Consider the following 20893-nt stretch of genomic DNA (forward strand, 5'->3'; position numbering starts at 1 on the left):
TTTTTTTAATCCAGTAGCACAAATAATCCAGAAGAGCCCAGTTTGTCATGATTTCCAGGGTTAAAGGCTTCTTTTTATAACTGCTTAAGCTCTCCTCCTGATTTACATAAGAGACTTATACATTGGCAGCTAATTCCACAGAAATGTATTTTCCTTCTACCTAGGAGTAAAGTAGCAGTTGATATATATATATAGAGAGAGCTCCTTTAGTTTCATTTTAATATATATATATATATTATTATATTTAAATATAAAAACAAAAAAGTTCTGAGTATTGCCTTATAGAGCTACCTCTCAGAAAAAATATACTATCCTATTGTAGGTAATGTCCCCAAACACTGCAGTATCAGCACTGTGACCTGACGCTCTTTGGACCAAGGTATAGCATTGTTTTTTATAAGGATACAGAATAACTAAATCAGTTTGATCCTTCCTCCACCAGCCATATTCTTCTTGAGAACTAGAGCTCCTTTAGTTTCATTTTAATATATATATATATATATATATAGAGAGAGAGAGAGAGAGATCCTTTAGTTTCATTTTAATATATATATTAAATGAATATATATAAATTATATATTAAAATGAAACTAAAGGAGCTCTAGTTCTCAAGAAGAATATGGCTGGTGGAGGAAGGATCAAACTGATTTAGTTATTCTGTATCCTTATAAAAAACAATGCTACCCCTTGGTCCAAAGAGCGTCAGGTCACAGTGCTGATACTGCAGTGTTTGGGGACATTGCCTACAATAGGATAGTATATTTTTTCTGAGAGGTAGCTCTATAAGGCAATACTCAGAATTTTTTTGTTTTTTATAAAAGCAACAACACCCTTCAGGAAGAGTAGCGATATGAGATAGCTCCAGTTCCTGAGGGGTTGAAGGCACAGGGTCACTTTGACCTTGTTCCTTAAAGCATATTAAGTAAAATCCACTTTATTCACTGTAAGCCTGAATAGTTGGCCTCTGTGCAGGCAGAGTACGAGAAGTATTGGAGAGATGAAATCCAACACAGCATCTGCATGCACCCCATCCAACCCCTTCCAACACAGCCCTCCCTTTACCCTGTGGCTGCTACAGTCTATGGGTTGAAATAGCAACTGAAAACCCCTCCATGGTTAATGCATGGAGGCCCTATCACAACTTTCTCCTCCTATTCACAGAGTCCTATCTCCATGAACCAACAAGGGAAGAGCTGCTGAAGGGGCAGAGGGAAGGAGGAAGCATACTGCAGAGTTGGCATTCCCTTTTCTTGCCCATCTCTGCCTAGATCCACCACCTTGCACTCCCCTTTGCTCGTGGCAATAAAGAACAGCCTCTTGTTCTATGATTTTAGGATTCTTCAGTTTCCTCACCATGTTAAATGGACACAAATCACTACAGATGGGACTTTGAATGGAAAATATGTATTTTTCACTATCTGACAAAGGAAAAGGAAAGGGAGAAGCCCTTGAGCTCTTCTATTGTGGCATGTATTTCTGTTCTAAAAGCTTGGAAATTGTATTTAGGAAGAGCACAGCACCACACCCTTGTCCTGCAACAATACCCCCCCTTAACTTTATGTCTTCAGATTTCTTCCCTCTGTGTTGCTGTTTATAGTAAAACAAACCTAAATAAATAATAGATGGTCTGCGGATGAATAAATTATAGGAGTCACTCTGACTTTCAAGAGTAAAAGATGTTATAGTTTATGCTTGACAGATACTGGAATAGGTTCTCTTCATTGAACCTTTGGTGTTTTAGAGAATGCCACTGCAGCAGGGGCCTGTGATAAATGAGCTAACTAGAACATAGTTGCTTATTTCATGACTACTAGCATCACCATATAGGGCAATATCTTTATGGTACTGATATGATCCAATCATCACTGAAACACTTCACAATCTTCAATGTATTTATCCTCACAACACCCATCCAAGGAACAGAAGTATTGTCCCTATTGTACAGATGGGAAACTGAGGCCCAAGCACATACGCACTTAAATTCCTGAGTTGAATGGAAGTTAAACAGCTAAATACCTTTGCAGATCTGGATCTAAGTGACTTGCACAAGGTCACACAGATATATGGTAGAGCAAAGAATTGAAGTCAGTTCTCTCACGTCCTAGATTAGTGCCCTAACCAAGACCAACCAGCCTCTCTTTTAGAGCTAACTTCTGCTCTCACTTACACCTGTATAAATCCAGAATAACTCCATTGATTTCAACAGAGTTATTCTGGATGAAGTGCTGATCCTATAGACCCTTACTGGAGTAGAGTAAACTTTATTCTTGTAGGTAGTCCTCCTGACTTCATTGGGATACTGTGTGTAAGAGCAATCCCTTACCTTTGTGTAACTGAGCACACAGTTTTGCCCTTTTCTCTTTGTAGCTAGAGGGAAAATAACAATTGCCAAGCTTCTCAGCTGAGGACCTGGCCTTTAACATTCATCAAATGTTGATCAAGAAATGACAGACAAATTGGAGCAGTTTCATCCCAGCGTCTATGCTGATAGGAGCTGGCACAGACTCTGACACAAGGTGCCTGGAGTAGAAAGTCCAGTGAGGAGGTTTGTGTCAGGCAGGGATCCACAGCCAGCCAGCACATCCCTGGGGCAGCCTTCATCATCAGGATTCCTGTGGCGCCTCTGGCAAAATAAAAAGCTGCTGCCCTAAATAGAACCCCGGAGGGAGGATGGCAGTGACTTCACCTCCCTATACCAGCAGGAGGTGAGTCTGGCACATTGTCTAATTAAGATGAAAGACATGACCTCGTCCATGTGAACTTTGTATCTGAAAAATAGAGACAATTAATCCAGTAGCTAGGATTTTCCATCAAGGAAGACTAAATTCATGGGTGGGCCTCTCAGCTGTCACTGAACCCCTGTTTAACTCAGTTAATGATGGTTTTGAGGGTGCAAGAAATGCAGGATTGGGCCGCACATGTACCCCCCCAAATGTCCCCTTTTGACAATCCATTTATCACTGTCCATAAGTAAGAAGAGTGTCTGTAAATCCTCATTTGGAGCTTTGAAGCACCTACCAGATAAACATTCTCATTTTACAGTTCCTTTGGTGGTCAGCTGTTAGCTGAAATCCACCTTAAGAATCTGAAAGGAGATCTTAGCACAAACTATCCAGAATATTTTACATTCTTTTAATTTTTAATTAAATGTTTATTGAAGACTTAAATAACAGCCTAGATCAAACTTGTCCATCTATCTATGCTTGATAGGAAGAATGCCACTCCACTTCCATCAGAAATGGCAGTAATTTGCATATCACAGCAATGCAGATGTCCTATCTTGAAAAAAAATTGCACATTTTCCAGTCTGTTTTATTTGTAGTTAACAGATTTCTTTTTTAAATACTTTTTAAAATGTGTATGCAATTTGTACATAAAATTCCATACCAAGATGATTCACCATCTTAATCAACATTTTCATCATTTGGCAATAGATAAATATAAGTCTTTTGTGTTTTCCTAAAAAAAATAAAACAATTATTGATTTTTCAGGGAAAACATAGCCTAAATGTTCATAGAAATCTCTCAAAAGGGGGAGATGCAAAATGAAATAAACTAAACCAAACCTGTGAGGTTGAAACACTAAATAGACAATTTTATGGTAAAAGAACTTGTCCTGCAAAATATTGAGAGCTTTGCTATCTTGAAAGAGAGATCATCAATCATAGTCAAATAATAATTAAGACAATAATGCACAGGATATCAACTCTAAGCAAATGTGTTATTCCTTTAATTTAGATCTTTCTTTTTGTAGCTGATTTCAACATCAGGGTCCATAATTGCTAGATGTTACTTTGTCTTATTACTGCTTTATTACAAACATTGCATTTTCCTTTATATGGTAGAGCTGGTAACAATCTGAGTACTACCTGCTCCAGATATGCAAATTGAATTAATCTTCCTCAATGGGTAGTGATCGATGGCTTAATGTCTAGTTGGCAGCTGGTATCAAGCAGAGTACCCCAGGGGTTAGTCCTTGGGCTGGTTCTGTTCAACATCTTTATTAATGATCTGGATGATGGGATGGATTGCACCCTCAGCAAGTTCACAGATGACACTAAACTGAGGGGAGAGGTAAATACACTGGAGGGTAGGGATAGGGTCCAGAATGACCTAGACAAATTGGAGGATTGGGCCAAAAGAAATCTCATGAGATTCAACAAGGCCAACTGCAGAGTCCTGCACTTAGGACGGAAGAATCCCATGCACCACTACAGGCTGGGGACCGAGTGGCTAAGCGGCAGTTCTGCAGAAAAGGACCTGGGGATTACAGTGGATGAGAAGCTGGTTATGAGTCAGCAGTGTGCCCTTGTTGCCAAGAAGGCTAATGGCATATTGGGCTGCATTAGTAGGAGCATTGCCAGCAGATTGAGAGAAGTGATTATTCCCCTCTATACGGCACTGGTGAGGCCACATCTGGAGTGTTGCATCCAGTTTTGGCCCACCCCACACACACACTACAGAAAGGATGTGGACAAATTGGAGAAAGTCCAGTGGAGGGCAACGAAAATGGTCAGGGGGCTGTGGCACATGACTTACTAAGAGATGCTGAGGGAACTGGGGTTATTTCTCTGCAGAAGAGAAGAGTGAGGGGGGCTTTAATAGCAGCCTTCAACTACCTGAAGGGGGGTTCCAAAGAGGATGGAGCTCAGTTGTTCTCAGTGGTGGCAGATGACAGAACAAGGAGCAATGGTCTCAAGTTGCAGTGGGGGAGGTCTAGGTTGGACATTAGGAAACACTATTTCACTAGGAGGGTGGTGAAGCACTGGAATGGGTTACCTAGGGAGGTGGTGGAATCTCCATCCTTAGAGATTTTTAAGGCCTGGCTTGACAAAGCCCTGGCTGAGATGATTTAGTTGGTGTTGGCCCTGCTTTGAGCAGGGAGTTGGACTAGATGACCTCCTAAGGTATCTTCCAACCCTAATCTTCTATGCTTCTATGATTCCTAAATTCAGACAGCAAAGCAACTAGCTTTTTTACATTTTAAAGCAGTTCAAAAAATTTAAGAGAAAATGTTAATTTAGAGAAATTATTTTTTGCAAAATCAGAATAAACAGAATTCTCAATTATCCAACAAATCTTACAGTTCAATGTGAAATTGACCCAGTTTGTAGGCAAGCAACTTTCACTGTACCTTAGACACCGTTGCAATAAGTTTCACATCCATGGTTGCATGTTGTATTTCCTTTGTGTATGTTCCATCACTAAGGGCCATATGCTGAAGGTGAATCAATAGAGTCTGCAATTTGTGCATCAATTACAATTTGTGCCGGGATTTCAGCTGTCTCCTGTTCAACTACACAATTTTGGAGGGATAGATCCTTGTGTCTTTTCATACCTTTGCATGCCCGTTTATGAGGAGCCAAAATCTGCCCTATCTGTTGTAGCTCATTGCATATCACTGGTTTGTTTGTTGTAAGACTCTCAAGAAGTTGAACCTTAGTTTTATTTACATTTTTGAGTAGAGTATCACCATGGATCCACTTATTTCTTCTTCTCCCCCTAACACTCCCTCTAATAAAATTACAGGGAAGATAAGAATTTCAGATAGGAACAGTTGTTCAGGTAGATTAGGTATACCAACCATTGCCTTTCAATCCTGAACAGTAATAAGATTCTTTACTGGAGTAATACAGTGATATTATACTTTACAAGGCAATTAGGCATTTACTAAATAGTTACATTTGTTATTCCATAAAGACTCCTTCTGTTATGTTTTCTGTACTTGAAGATCAAATCTGATCATTTCAGTCTGGATAATTTTTTTTCAGATTAAGAAAAAAACAAAGAAAGAACAATATAAGCATTCATATGATAGAGAGAGAGGAAAGATTGTTAGATTAACTCAGAGCACTGGCCCCTAGCAGACACACAGTGTGATGATGCAGTACACAGAAAATAGAATCATAACATTTCACCAACATATAAGACAACATATTACTTTTTCAAGGAAGTTTTCTCCAGTCATTCATTCCATCATGCACACTTCCATAAATATTTAAGGCTAGATTGTGACTTGGACTATACAGTTATGCAAGTGAGTGAGACCCCTATGGAAGCTAATTGCACCTTGGGTATGGTGTACAGGAGTAAACAAACTACATGCCCACTTACTGTTCCCCAGAGAAGGGTGGGAAGGAGGTTGAATGGATGGAGACTTGGCTTTACCTCCTTTTACTCACTGGTCAGAGCAGTTGAGGCAGTGTGGGAAGGAGTGCGGGAGCAATTTCCTGCTGGTATTGAGTAGCAGTAACTTACTACCAACCTGGAGCAAGGAAGAAGCAGGTCTACTCCTGAGGTGCTGCAGCCTATGTAATCACTTAGTCACAATCTAGCCCTATTGATCACAAAACTCAGCTAATTTTTCCTCTCTTTCCCCACTTGGAAAACTTTCTAACTGTCCCCCAGCCCCAAACCTCTCTGGTCTCTTCCTCCTTTTAGCAGGTGACACTTCCTTCTCCAAATCTCACTTGGAATCCTTTGTGGGTGAAAGCAGTATGTACATGCAAGACAATACTTAAAGAGCGGAAGAGAATGTATAAAATGAGCAGTAAGACCACAAACAAAACCTCAACACTAAAATCATCTAAAGATATTTATAAATATTTCCTTATATGTTAGATGTAGATTTTTAGCCAGAATATCTATTGCTTTAAAAATAAAGAAAACCAATTGAAGCAGCCTGATTATCATACAGTGAATATAACAGATATGGCTCTGAACCAGAACCATTGGTCTGACTGCCCATAACCTTTGGGAAGTTAATATCTGGATCCTGTTCCAAACTTTGCAGCTTGTACCCATCACTAGAATACAGATATATACAGAACAGTAGTAGCAAACTATTTCTTCCTCTATGTAGCAGAAGTCTCCAGGTTCTTGTAAGTCACTAAGCTTAAATTCATGAGCTTTGACATTTGTCTGATGATAGTTTACCTCTTAGCTGCTTGTAACCTCCTGGCTGAAGCATGGAAATAGCTTTGTCTTAAGAAAAACCTAAAGGACTTTATTCTAGTCAACTTATTCCGAGCAGCTTGCTCAGTTTGCCCTAGGAGTTACTTTGACAACAAGACACTGAATTTCAAAAAACGCAAAGCATCATAAAACCTCTGGTCTTTCTGGCCAGAGCTGAGACTGCATGATCATGAGGTTAGGTTCAGTCTTATCTCTTCAAAGGCCATGTCCTTAATTTCACGAAAGTCCCTCAACTAAATTATTGTAAGATTTTCCAGGACTCCATTGTTATAGTCCAGCCAACACAGATTTACCCTTAATATAGCTTTTCTGCATTTCATGCACTCAACATATTTATTTTCAAATCAAATGTGGCTTCTCTCAATATGGGTGAGTCTGGTTAGAAATATATTATTAAAATAAAATAATAATGATTAATAATACATCAAATACATTCTTTAATTACCTGAATAATTTACAAACATCCCAGTAGGAGGCCTTAGCACTAATTTATATCAGATGTGGGGCCAAATTCATCTCTCATCTAACTCCGATGGCTTCAGTAGAATTACACCAGGGAAGAAATGGCTCATTGTATCTTACAACTTCTAACACGTTAAATCTGGAAAGAATTATAAATAAATTATGTACCTGGTACTTCTGCAAAGCGGAAGTTAGGTTTTTTTAAAAAGAACAAGGTACAGATTATTTATAAATGTTATTCAATAATATACAACTCACAGGTCTCAGGATATGTACCTTCCATTACCTTCTCTAGAAATGTTCATAGGTGTCTGGCAGAGGCCAGTAGCTTTAAAAAAATAAAATAAAAACAAAACAAAACATAAAAAGGTGGTTCCTAAGTAAGAGGTATGCTGACTTCATAACCTGATACCTTTGCAGCATTAGATTTTAAATAGCAAAAGAATTCTCCTACAGAAGATTGGATGGTTCAGGCATTGTTAATGAAATACTGTGGAGAGACAGCTGGTTATAACAAGGGTAAGGCTTATTTTATCTGCTTCCCTTCAAAAAAAAAATCTTCAAAGCTGATCCTGTGCATTTCAAATTTTATTTGATTTTAGCTGCATGGTTTGGCCTGAAGAGAAGTTTTTGACAAAATTTGAGGTGAATTGAACAAGCCATTTCTGTGATACCGGCATGGGTCTTGGGGGCGGGGGGGGCGGAAATGTAATTCACCTTTTTGGAAAGTGTTCTAAAGGCCTTATGTCATACCTCTTCCCAAAGACAACTTGACCTAGAAATTTCTCATTTGTTTCATTCAATAGCATTCAGTGAAATCTAGAGCAAAGGACTACATTTTGTTTAATTTTGAATGCATTTTTATGTCGTAGATTAATAGAATCTAGTGCCAGAAGGGACCATTGTGATAATCTAATCTGACCTCCTGTATAACACAGGCCAGAGAATTTCCCCCAAATAATTCCTAGAGCAGATCTGTTAGAAAAAAATCCAATCTTGATTTTAAAACTGTCAGTGATGGAGAATCCAGCACGACCCTTTGCAAATTATTCCAATGATTTATTACTCTCACTGTTAAAAACTTACACCTTATTTCCAGTGTGAATTTGTCTATCCAATCCAGCCATTGGATTATGTTATACCTCTCTCTGCTGGAGAAATATTTGTTCCCTATGTAGATACTAACAGACTGTAATCAAATCACCCATTAATCTTCTCTTTGTTAAACTAAACAAATTGAGCTACTTGAGTCTGTCACTGTAAGGCATACTTTCTAATCCTTTTATGATTCTCGTGGCTCTTCTCTGAACCCCCTCCAATTAATCAACTTTCTTTTTAAATTGTGGGCACCAGAAATGGACATGGTATTCCAGCAGTGATCACACCAGTGCCAAATAGAGAAGTTAAATAACCTCTCTACTCCTACTCGAGTGTCCCCTGTTTATGTGAGCCCATCCTGGCCCATACCCCAGAAGACAGGTAGGAGCCAACTGTGATTGGTGAGGGCAGTATTCGACAGTGATGTGGTTCACTAATCCCTAACTGATGGAATGGTCCAGGAGGGGCTGTTCTAATCAGTACCATGGTTGTTCTAACTTCCCATAGGCACCAATCCAGGTTTTAGGCAGCTAAGGATCAGGGAAGGCATACTGGTTGCTTAGAGCCACTTTTGCCTCCTCCCTGCCCCATCCTATTTTTAGAAGGGCAAAGTACCAATTTCATTTAAACTACACGACAGAAATGTATTATGTACCTTTATTTATAGTAAATCCTGTGCTGTGAGGCACAAATAATGGTTGTTTATCCATACATGCCATTTTCGGGTTCTTTGCAATTTGCGAAGAATAGAAAGGCAAGAGATTGGCTACATGAAGACCTGCACCCCATATTCCTTCCACTGAATGGTGACATAAGTTGATAGCTCACACGTGAGAGGTGCTAAATGATGAATCAAAAGCTTTTAAAAACAGGTACAAGATTGACAGTGAAGTGCATTGTTGATTCTGAGTTGAGGTGCTTACAGACTCTAACAAGTTAATTTATCTTGTATGACACCAGTCTTCTTCAGGCATATACGAATTTCTGCTTGGCGTGGCTTTGAGCTAAAACATCTCTAATGTGTCCATTTGCATCCTACATCATAGTGGTTATCTTCACCTGCCATCATATTTTCTGGAATCCACTTAGATTTAGGACACATCTTAGCTAAAACAGCCATTACTGCATATGGAGAATGAACTTCAGCAATATCTAGTATGTTAGAAAGTGGACTCTATGATAATGCATCTAGCACTTTAGATTCCTCTGGGAGAACTGTAAAATCTTTGAGTGATCATAACATCATCAAGTTGTGATTCATAGGTTAATTGGAAAATTTGCTAATATGATCATCCTATTGGGAATATGAAGAATAACATTGACTCTTTGCACTAAACCTTATTTTAGACTCAATGACCCCTATTTCCACAGAAACAGATTTGAAAGTTGACTAGTAGCCAGCAGCTGAAATAAAAACTCTTGTTATTTTCATTTGTTGAGATCGACAAGTATTAGTTTCCCCAAACAAGCTACAGGTTTTAGGAATCTTTTGGTTCCTAAAGTCAGGGGCCCAAATCCTGCATTCTTTACTGAAATTTTTTACTTAGGCAAAACCCCCATTAATCTCAGTGGAGAATACAAGATTGTTCTGGGTAAAGAACGAACAAGTCTCAATGGTATTTCAAATTACAGGCAAAAACTAATATATTGCCCTTTCGTGTTTGGAGGGCAAATTGTCTAACAAGTTTTGACATGTATGTTTGTGCCAGATACCTGCACAACTGGATCACTTACCAAACAATCAAATGCCTTCCTTTCACTGTGCTCATTTTATAAAAATGATATGACAGAGTCAGCTCCTTGGAGGTGGTAAGGGCCCTCAGCTTCTAATGATGAGTTCCCAGGAGGTGTTCAGCACCTTGCAGGTGGGTATGCCACCTGCACTCTCAGGGTTCAATTACTATAACTGAGTATGAGTACCTCCAGCTCGTGCAGCAGTACTAAGCACTATCTTCTGATAACTCTGAAATGACAACACAAGCTTCATGACCTTGAGGCCTGATTGTGGTATGTCCAACTCAGACGGGAGCACAGCAGGGTCTCTTCATCATTTGTGACTTGTTCAGCCTGCAGCAGCACATTCGCTCAGCAACCACAGTCAGTTTGGTTCTGATTCTGATCTCACAACAATATAAATAAGGATTGACATCAACAGAGTTATATGGTATAAAACGGGTGTAAAATAAGAATCAGGCTCATTATGTCCATTCCTCTTTCTTGTCATGAGCTGCCTATAAAATGGCAGGTTGACTTTAGCTATTACTTTTTATAAAGGGAGCTGGTATCAATCCCTATGTTTAGGTTGCCTGACACTTTCCAGAATAAAATATCCTTGCAGCCTTTTCTTTGAGAATCTCTCACATCTCCATTCTTTTCAGCAGGCCTTTGATATTGAACAGGCGGAATGCCCTCAGGCTAGAGAAGTTTTTTGGCCCACGAAATCCCATTCAGCTTTTTTTGAGATACAAACTATTAAGAGTCATCATTTCCCTTCACTGGCTTGGGTTCTCCAGGAGAATTTTGGCAGCCTGCCAAAATAATAACTAAACATGAACATTCTAAAGCAGACATTTCAAATGTCCTATCTAAGCAGCAGCACACTGTACTGTGAACACTGGAGAGCTGCCGGAGCAGCTGTAGCAGGAGTGAGGATGGGGTTGAAGAAAGTTGAGCTGACTCCCCCTTTCCTAAACCTAACACAGGGACCTGGTGGCCTATGCCTCCATCAGGGGTACCACATAGGACAGGAATCCTTTCTGTCAGGGGAAAGAGAGAGAGATGACCATGCTCCCCACAATCATCTCCTGGACACAGCACTGGACCCAGTGGTCAGTTTCCCCCTCTGAGATAAAAGCCTTTTCCGGCTGCCATCTAATGTAGTTTCTCTTACAGCTCAAATATTAGCAGTCTGTGCTGCAGTGCTGAAGGTTTGGGATTCAAACACTGCTGCTGCATGATTGAGGGATTGGTACAGCTGCACATATTAGAATTTGTTTTTACCAGGCTTTTGTCTTTAAAAAAAGGAAGAGATTACATTTTTAAAAAACTACATTAAAAGAATATTATTTAGCTTGCAAAGTCAAGCACTCAAAAGTCACGAAATGGTAGATTTACACTTGCCCGTGGAACCTTAATTTGTTTCCCTTTTGTGTATACATTTTGATGCAGTCTTTAATTACACAATCACATGCTATTTTTTCAGTCCCTCTGCCTCATTCAGAGCACAGGATGGATGCACAAGTGGGTAGAATTTAGCTTGTATAGGCAAGTATAAATCTGGCATTTCCTAATTTTTGAGATCTTGACTCTGCAACCTAAAATTCTTTTAGGTTTTTAAATGTAACTATTTAGACAGAAAGACAATGTTCCTGTCTTTAAGATCTCATGATAGATAGGCAGATAGTTGAAGCTCATACTGTTGTTTTTTGTGGATTTAGAAGTTTTGGTTCTGCGCACTATAACAATAGCAGTGAGTTACTAAACTCAAATGCAACCGGGCTTACCAGATATTCAGGAAAGTGTGCTTGTGGGGGGCTGGCCTACACTTATAGTGGTGCAGTGGCGCAGCTGCACTGGTGCAACTGTGCCACTGGAGCACTTAGTGAAGACGCTACATATGCCGACGGAAGAACTTCTCCTGTCAGTGCAATTACTCTGCCTCCCCAAGGCAGGTAGCTATGTTGACAGGAGAAGCCCTCCCATCGACGTAGAGCTCTCTACACTGGTGCTTAGGTCGGTATAACTGCATTGCTCAGGAATGTGGATTTTTCTACACCCTTGAATGATGTAGTTATAGCAACATAAGTTGGTAGTGTAGACCAAGCCTATGTGTGTGTTTCATATCCTGCCCTTCATTTACCCTTCACTACGACAATGTGATTATTTGAACATGAAACAGCTAATTGTCTGGTCTCTGCAAGGTACAATGTACATGAGAGAGACTGGAAATTGTACAGTATATAGACTGAAATTAAATTATATGCCAACACACTGGAAATTCAGTTTCCCTTTTAATATAAAAGGTGGTACAAGATAAAGGGCCCAGACTTGAATATCTGTTATGGACTACCACTGTGGTTTTTCTTATGCCTCAAACCAAGGTACTGGGAGGTATATATGTTGTATGAAGGCTGAAAAGTTCTTAGATACCAAAATAACTTTATTTATGGTAAGAAAACAAAGTTATCCTGAGAAGATAGCACATTCTTCAAATGTGTCAAATATGCATGGTATGTTTGTAAAAAATCTCCCTATCAGACATTTGTGACAGGTTACTCTGTCCAGCAAAAGCTGTCACTCTTTCCTCCTCTGGTACTGTCAGGGAGAGCCACAATTCAGAATAGCACAATGTTTAGTCTATAGTTCTGTGATGTAAGCTCACAGTAAATTTGTCAAAGCAGAAAGACTTCAATATATGATGTGATTAAAGAAAAGAAAAGTGATAGATTATGTAACATACAGGAGTGTGGCTTCTCTGGTGGTAGGGCTTCCCTCTTGCAGGTCTTAGATTGTTAGGAAGTGAAGAAGTGTTGTAGTATGAGTGATGCTGGTAGGGAGGGGCAGTAGATCATAGGTGGGAATTATACAGGTTGCCATGGAGGGATGGGATACCTTCACTAGGAGGATCCTGGCCAGCAGAAATTCAAGCTCCACTATGGGGCACCTTCTCCAGCTGCTGAACATGCTAAGGTCCACAGAAGGGTACGCTGAGTCCCCAGAGCAGATTCTTACCAGATTCTCTAGAGGTGTTGAGGGAGGGACTATGTTGGTTGGAAAGCATTGTGGAGGCTAGGAGAGGGAGAGACTTGCATCAGAATGGGCCTACCTGGTGGAGTGCTAAAGTTTTACAAATGGAAAACTTAAAGCACTAAAATTTTCCATGTTTCTTAAAATTGTGCATGCGTAAAACAATCACGTTTTAATTGTCATTGTTTCCTCTGGGTCCCAGCTGACAAAACATCTGGCCAATTAAATCTCGGGTCCCTGCTGTGTATCACAGTAGGAACGTAATACATCTGCTTCTTATGGAAGAGTTCAAAATTATGGGTTAGAGTTTCTGGCCTGTTCCATCCCCTTTGACTAGAGCACAGGTGCTGGAAACTGGCCACATCTCCCTAGAGGGAATTCTCCCAGCAGATTCTCCTCAGTGAGTGTAGAACCTGTATATCTGGCTGCTATGGCGCTACAGCCTCCAGCATATGGGATGTGCCAGGAGTAGGGGAGGATGTGGCTGGAGTGTGCTATATGTTATTGTAACCCACACACCTTCTGGGTGTGCTGTTCTGTCCCAACTAGTGGCACTGAGACCACCTAAAGAGAGTTAAGTGAGTCTGCTCTACAGTTTTAGCTAAGAGCCAGTTGGCTTTTAGCTCATGCGGTAAAGGCTCATGCACTAAGGTCCCAGGTTTGATCCTGACAACTGGGGTCTGTCGGTGTTACACTATCAGTACGTGGCTGGTAAGATGGCATTTTGGGTTCATAGCCTGCTGTCATATATTAATGCTACCTGGGGTTGCTGTATTCTGGAGGTGGTGCTGGGGCTAGTGTAAAACTAATCTCAGGATCTGGAGCACCTGTGGAAAGCAGAGAATTAGGGTCAGAGATAAAGTTACTATTGGATGTTTAAAGTGAATTTTCTCATGTCATTATTGTTGTTAACTGAAGATTTTTGATCTGTAAGTGTAACAGAATATTTATGGAAATTATCCTAATTGGTAATTTCCAGTCTTCTTAATACTTAAAGGGTTTTTTAATGGTAATGTTGTTTGAGTATGGGCTATATTAATTACTTCTGCAGCCTTCACTCTAAGTTAATAAGTTAGCGAAGGTTTTGGATGGGAAAAATTGTATATTATCCACATATATGCAAACAGATTATTTCAGCAACCATATAACTATATTATCATTTATTTTCTGTTCTACTTGTAAAAATCATGCTGAAAATTTATTACAGGAATCCATATGAAAGCAATAAAATAAAGGAAATGATCATAAAGCCAATCACATATTTTATAGAAAATAGGAGTATAAAATCACTTTGTGCAAGGTTTCTCTGCTGCAAAGCAATTTATCATTTAAGAAAAGACAACTTTCTGCTGTGTTTTAGCAGCTAATCTGTTCAACTTCTTGTGACCCATGCAGGAATGGGAATAGGTTTTATTATTTTCAATTTCAAAAAGCTTTACTCATCACTGGTCATGCTAACACAATCCTTCAGTGCCGGAGGAAGAGCAATTTGCCAATTCAGATAACTCTGCAAAAGTTTTCTTTCCCCATTCTTAAGAGTTGGACATTTTGCATACACACTTTCCTTAGCTATAAGATATCTCAATTTCCTAATATTTTAGGCCTACTTGCTTGGCTAAACCTTTCGGATCTGTTCATATTCAGTATACACAATCTAGAATTTAGAAAAGTAACAAAACCCAAAAATGAATGCTAAACTTGCTTTAAAGACACTTTGGATTAATTAAATTGAGGTAACATTGTTAATATCTTTTTAAACTCAATTTTGAAGTGACTACTCTGTACAAAACATTAAAATGTGATTGGCGTTAGTCTCACTGATGTTAATCACATTGCATACTGTAATATCATGTACCTACATGGGTGTGACAAAGGGCAAAATTTGGTTCCCACATACAGCTAAAATTCTCTTTCATAATCTCTTGTCAATTATTTGTCATCATTTATTGTCTTAATTACTGTAACTGCCACCTGTGGACCCCCCAACACCCATATCAATCCTTCCAAACTCTTTGAAACACACTTTGCTCCAACCAATGATGCCAGCTTTGAATTCCCATTTGCCTCCTTCCCGCACAAACATCTCCAAACATTTTTTCCATGTTGTTCTTTATGTATGGAACTCCCTCCCTGAACTAATCGTTAAAGCTACTACTCTGTCCTCCTTCAAAAGCCTCAAACTCCACTTCTGCTCTGATGCCTATCAGAGCCGTAACTAGGCATTTTGACACGCAGACCGAGCAAGCATATTTGCACCCCTACCAGAGCCAATGCATGGAGGGGAGCACATGGGGTCGTGTGCTCCCATAGATTTTTTGGTTGCATCCCCCTCAATCCAGGCAGGTTGGTTGGCCCCTGAGGTGAGATCAGAGGGTGGAGGTGGTGCTCCCTCTCCGAGCCCCGCCACATGGGGCTGACCCCATAGGCGGAGTTTGACTTCTGTATTTGAGGGACATAGGTCTTAATAAAAATGTTTGTGGATAGAGAATATAGAAGTATGTGGATACAAGTGTGTGTATGTGAAGTGGTTGCATGTTCACAAAATCACAGAACAGAGATAATGTGGTATGATTTATCTGACCATTCATTATTAAATAACATATCTTGAGTTTTGAATTTTGGGCAATCCAGGATGTAAACATTATGATAAGGGATCTGTTGAATGAATTTGAGGAAATTATGATCTGCCTGTCTATATCCCACGAACAGAAAAACTGCTTGCTGAATGATTTATTCACGCAACTCTATTTAAAATCAGAATTAAAAGTAAAGTAGACATATCGAGTTATCGTGTTAGCTCCTACCAATCCAGGAGCACAACCCTTGCTCCAATGCATTCTTGTGTACTTTATCTAGTCCAATTTAATGAGGGGTGGAGGATGCGCATCAACTGAGTCCTTTCAGTGTGCAGCAGGAGGAGAAGGCATCTGGGTCTCCAGAGGCTCCCTCCCCCAGCTGGGCGCTCCCGCTCCTTTGCATCCCCAAGCACCACTTGGACTGTAGCTGGACAAACTCCTAGGGGGCCAGGGGTGGGGCAAAGGGAGCATCCAAAGATGGATGAAACTTCCTCACAAGAGTCAGGCAGACACAGCCTCCCTGGGAACTCCAGGCAGGACCCCAGGAGTTCACAGGGAGCAGCTGCTGCAGCCCAGGACCAGGAGCGAGGGGAAAGTTCGGCCCAAGGTTGAGGAAGGCAAATCCCGTGTGCATCACTGCCGAGGGAGGAGTGACTCTGGCAAGCTCTGGAGAGCCAGGACTGGTACACAGTTTGTGAGGACAATGCCTCTGCATGCCCCACAATCTCCACCCGAGGCTGGCCTCACTGACCTCTACTGCGCCCCATTTTCCTTCCCCTGCAGTTTTGTGCCCTGAGTAACTGCCCCACCTTGGTTATGGCCCTGGTGCCTATAAGAAATCAGCCAACCAATGACAGTTACACTTGAGTGGCAGTGGGGGCTACCTGATTTTAGTTATAAATACTAAAAGTTTAATAACTGTAATTATTTACAAAAGAAGACAACATCCTTCAAATGATTTGAAACCATCAAGCTGTGCAATAGCTAACCTTTGTAACCATGTGCTCTTACTACTATTGTACCAGTCCTCCCCCCTTTTCCTGTATTTCTTAGTTACGCTCAATTTTTGTGTCTTGTTTCAGATTGGGAGCTCCTTGGGGTGTACGTATTTGTAGAACACCTAGGGCAATAGGGCTCTGAGTCTGATTAGGGCTTTTGGGCACAACCACAATACACATAATAAATAAATAATAATATAGAAACTTGTATTCTTGCCTCCTTTACCCACTGCTTACAGTCCCATTATTTACAGTATTTTTTTTATTTACATTAGTTGCTGACACACCAGAGAAATGGCCTTTGTTTGTGCAATAAAATTCAAAATAGATATTTGAAAAGATTTTATAACATATATTTTAATCAGCAAAGCCATGTTATTCACTGCGTTTTTCCTGTATTTGATTGTAAAAAACTAAACAATGCAAACATTATATTTTAGCAATGTTACACTTTGTCCAACAGTTCTGTTCCTCAGAACACATTTATTTTCTGAGGTGGAATTTTCCTATGACCACCAGTATCAGATCCTAGAAATATGAAGTTCCTTGTTGTGAGGACACTATATCCTTCTGACTCATTTTTATGCAGTGTAGTCTAGTTTATTTCCTTTATATATTTCCATCCAAGTTTTATATCTTGTAATTACGTGTGTTGTTATATCAAAAGTTTACATAATATGCATTTTGACAGGCTAATGAGATGTGACTACAGACTCTAGAAATTTAGAATTTTATATAACACTTTGCAACTAGGTTAATAATAAACAGAATTGTGGGCTACTATGTACCATGTCTTTGTGAAATTGCTCCCAGTGACAAAACAGAAGAAACATTGCAACTTTTAATATTAATTCAGTGAGCCTAACTTCTGCTGTAAAACAATTGCTGTAAAGATCCAGGTGGGAGACAGGAACTACAAAATCTTTCATTTAAAGCAACAATTACTTACATAGAAGAACAATGCTTTAAGGATATAAATATTAATCCCAAGGAAGTTGTAAAAAGGTCCGTTTGAAGCTCAACATTTACAGTACATGTTTTGTCCCTTCACTAATTTTCTTGGCTTTTGGCTCTTTTCCTAGCCAGTAGTTTCTCTGGCTAGCATGTTCTGAGCAAGTATTTAGATGTTAAGTTAAAAAAATAAAACCTTAAGGTCAGACACTTCTTTGGTATTTTTTGCCCTAATCTATATAGATTCATATGTATCCTAATTCCCTGTAAAATTATTCCCTTCATGTCCTGAAGAAGGACCGTATGAAATGCTGATGAACAACCTGTTTAAAATACGGAGCCCATTCCTTCAGTCTTTACTCAGGCAAATTTCCCATTAAAGTCTTGGGGTGTTTTGCCTGATTAATGACAGCAGGATCAGGCCCATCAGCCCTATGTCAGTTTCTCCTTCCTTCTGCTTCTGCATTTCAGACAACATGAAAGTAATTTGTGCCAGAGTCTCTTCACACACTTTGAGCCAAATTCTGCTTGCCTCCCTCACAAGAGTAATCCCAGTGAAACCAGCAAGCTAATGACACTAGCATAAATCCAATCTAACTTCACCGCATTCAAAGGAGTTAGTCCAGATTTACACTGGTGTTACTGAGATTGGAGAGAAAAGCAAGCAAGATTCAATCCTTCATTTGGAATATCCCATGACATGTTATTTAGGTGATATCACAAGAAGTAGGAATCAAAGCCTAATGCTAAACCTAAACCTAACTCATTGACTATATTCCGCTTTTGCAATCAGGATATACTACATCTGTTTTGGACAGTTGTGAATGGATTGCTGGTTTTGATGATAGTTAAACCAAGCTAATTAAATGCCTTGCAGATCAGGACTAGTACCTTAAATGTAATCCACAAAGGAACAGACAGCCAGTGAAGCTTCTAGTGTGATGTGTTCATATGGAAACCAACTTAAAAACACTGGGAACTAAGAATGACAATTGGGAATAACAATTCAATGCCTAAGAAAAGCAACCTGAAACTGTAGTAAGTGTGATGCTGTATAGAAGAAGGTGATCATCAGTAGTAGCACAGCCCAGATCCTGAGCAAATATTTCTAATGTTGACTACTGAATTTAATTTCAATAACGTGAACTATTGCTGTGCATGTTGCTTTTCACTTTGCCCAACTCTCCCCATATGTTAATTTAAGGTAAAAGAACCCAACATGTCAACACCCACAAGTTTACCCATATTCAACAGACAAAAGGCATAAAAATCACAGGACTTGAGAGCAAAAAAACTGCCAATATTTATTTGGAAGTGCCCTGCAATCTCATGTCCCATTCCTTAAAAAACAGTGAAAGCAACATGGTTGGTTTCTTCACATAAAGACTGAAACTGTATATTCATAGAGCACACTCTGCTGGTTGATTGACAGAACTGTATTGTGTGCTTCAGAGGAGGCAACTGATATGCATTCCTAATTCATATAAAGAGAAGGGTAAGCAGATGTGGTAATGAAAGAAAGGCGATCCAGAATGCACGGGCAGGTAGAAACCTGTGAAGTTTAGCTCCTCCTGCCTTGACCAGTAATAATGACTCACTTCCATAAGAAACTACTAATGTAAGGAATATTTTAACTTCTTGTTCAAAGAAAGGGATAAGGTTCAAGGATTAGTGGGGGGCGGGGAGGAAATGAGACGAGGAAGACAGTACAGAAGTTGTGTGTGCCATTGACTGGGTTTCTGTTACAATTCATAGGTTTTCCAAAAAAGTCCTGTAATGACCAAAAGTTTGACTTTATGAGTCAAACTCATCCCAGATGTTACTCCATGGCAATCAGTGGACTTGTATTAGGGATGAATTTGACTTTAAATGTCTATTCACATACCACTGCAATTCAGTTCTTTCCTGTTTAGAGATGTCAGGTTATAAATGAACATGCCAGTACAATGTGAGTAAAGCAAGCTTGACCTAAGCTGTTATGAATAAGATACAGGATAATCACGCATTAAGCACACTTTCAAAAGCGCACTACCCATTTTCAGTTGAAGGCTTCCGCTGGGAAGTGCCAATATAACCTTGATTTTGCTGCTTCTTTTTTATCTTTTTCATTCACAGAAAGCATTTATGATCTGTGGAAATAGTTAGTATTTTCTTCTATTTTTTTAAAAGTAAAAGACAGTTGCAGTGCAAAATTCCCTCCCGCCATTTGTCTTGCCAATGTCTCTTTTATCTAGGAGAATGGGCATACTTTAGTTTTGATGCCCATTCAATCCTAGGCCTTATTGAAATTACCTGGAAGGTTAGCAACTATTTCCAAATATCTTTGTGGTTTTTGTGATGTGACTGACTGTCTGTTAACAACTGGATTGAACCCACCAAGTAATTTAATTTAGGCCAGTTGTCAGCTGCCAGATATTAATCTTTTGCCAGATTCTAATGACTGAAATGGCTTTGGATCTCAAATCCTAAGCCAACCAGTCCTCCAAACCCAGAGAGGATTTTGGATTTTTAATAAATAATAATATTGGATATATATTATCCAGCTACTAGTTATCTGGTTATCCAGCTACTGGTGCAGCTTCAATTAACCTGCCTCATACTCTATCCAGTTGTATAAGAGCTCCAAAACTTTGACTATAGCAGATGAAAAAAATTGTTAGTCTCTTCCTGAGTCAGGCTAGCTTCCGGTGTTAAAGCAGTTGAAAAGTACAATATTAAGGGTGCCTAAAGAATTTTCAATGTTTTTTTTAGTTTACACTAAATAACTACAGTACTATTAACTTGTGTTCTGATTCTTTCTGATTTCACAAGCAAGAACTGGAGGGGAAATCTTTAAAGTATTATGTGGGTGCTGCAGGAAGTGGTGATAGTGATTCAGAATGTGGTGTGTAGAACTTGTATCTGTTATGACTTGTTTCTTTTTATAAGAAATCTATAACTTTCAGCTATAAGGTGGAGTTTTTTTGGTGCATAACGTGTAAGTACCATTATATCTTGCCCAGTTCTGGTGGAAAAATTTTTTTTTTATAAAGCAACAGAGAGTCCTGTGGCACCTTTAAGACTAACAGATGTATTGGAGCATAAGCT

Source organism: Trachemys scripta, chromosome 5 (assembly GCF_013100865.1).
Source record: "Trachemys scripta elegans isolate TJP31775 chromosome 5, CAS_Tse_1.0, whole genome shotgun sequence".
NCBI lineage: Eukaryota > Metazoa > Chordata > Testudines > Emydidae > Trachemys > Trachemys scripta.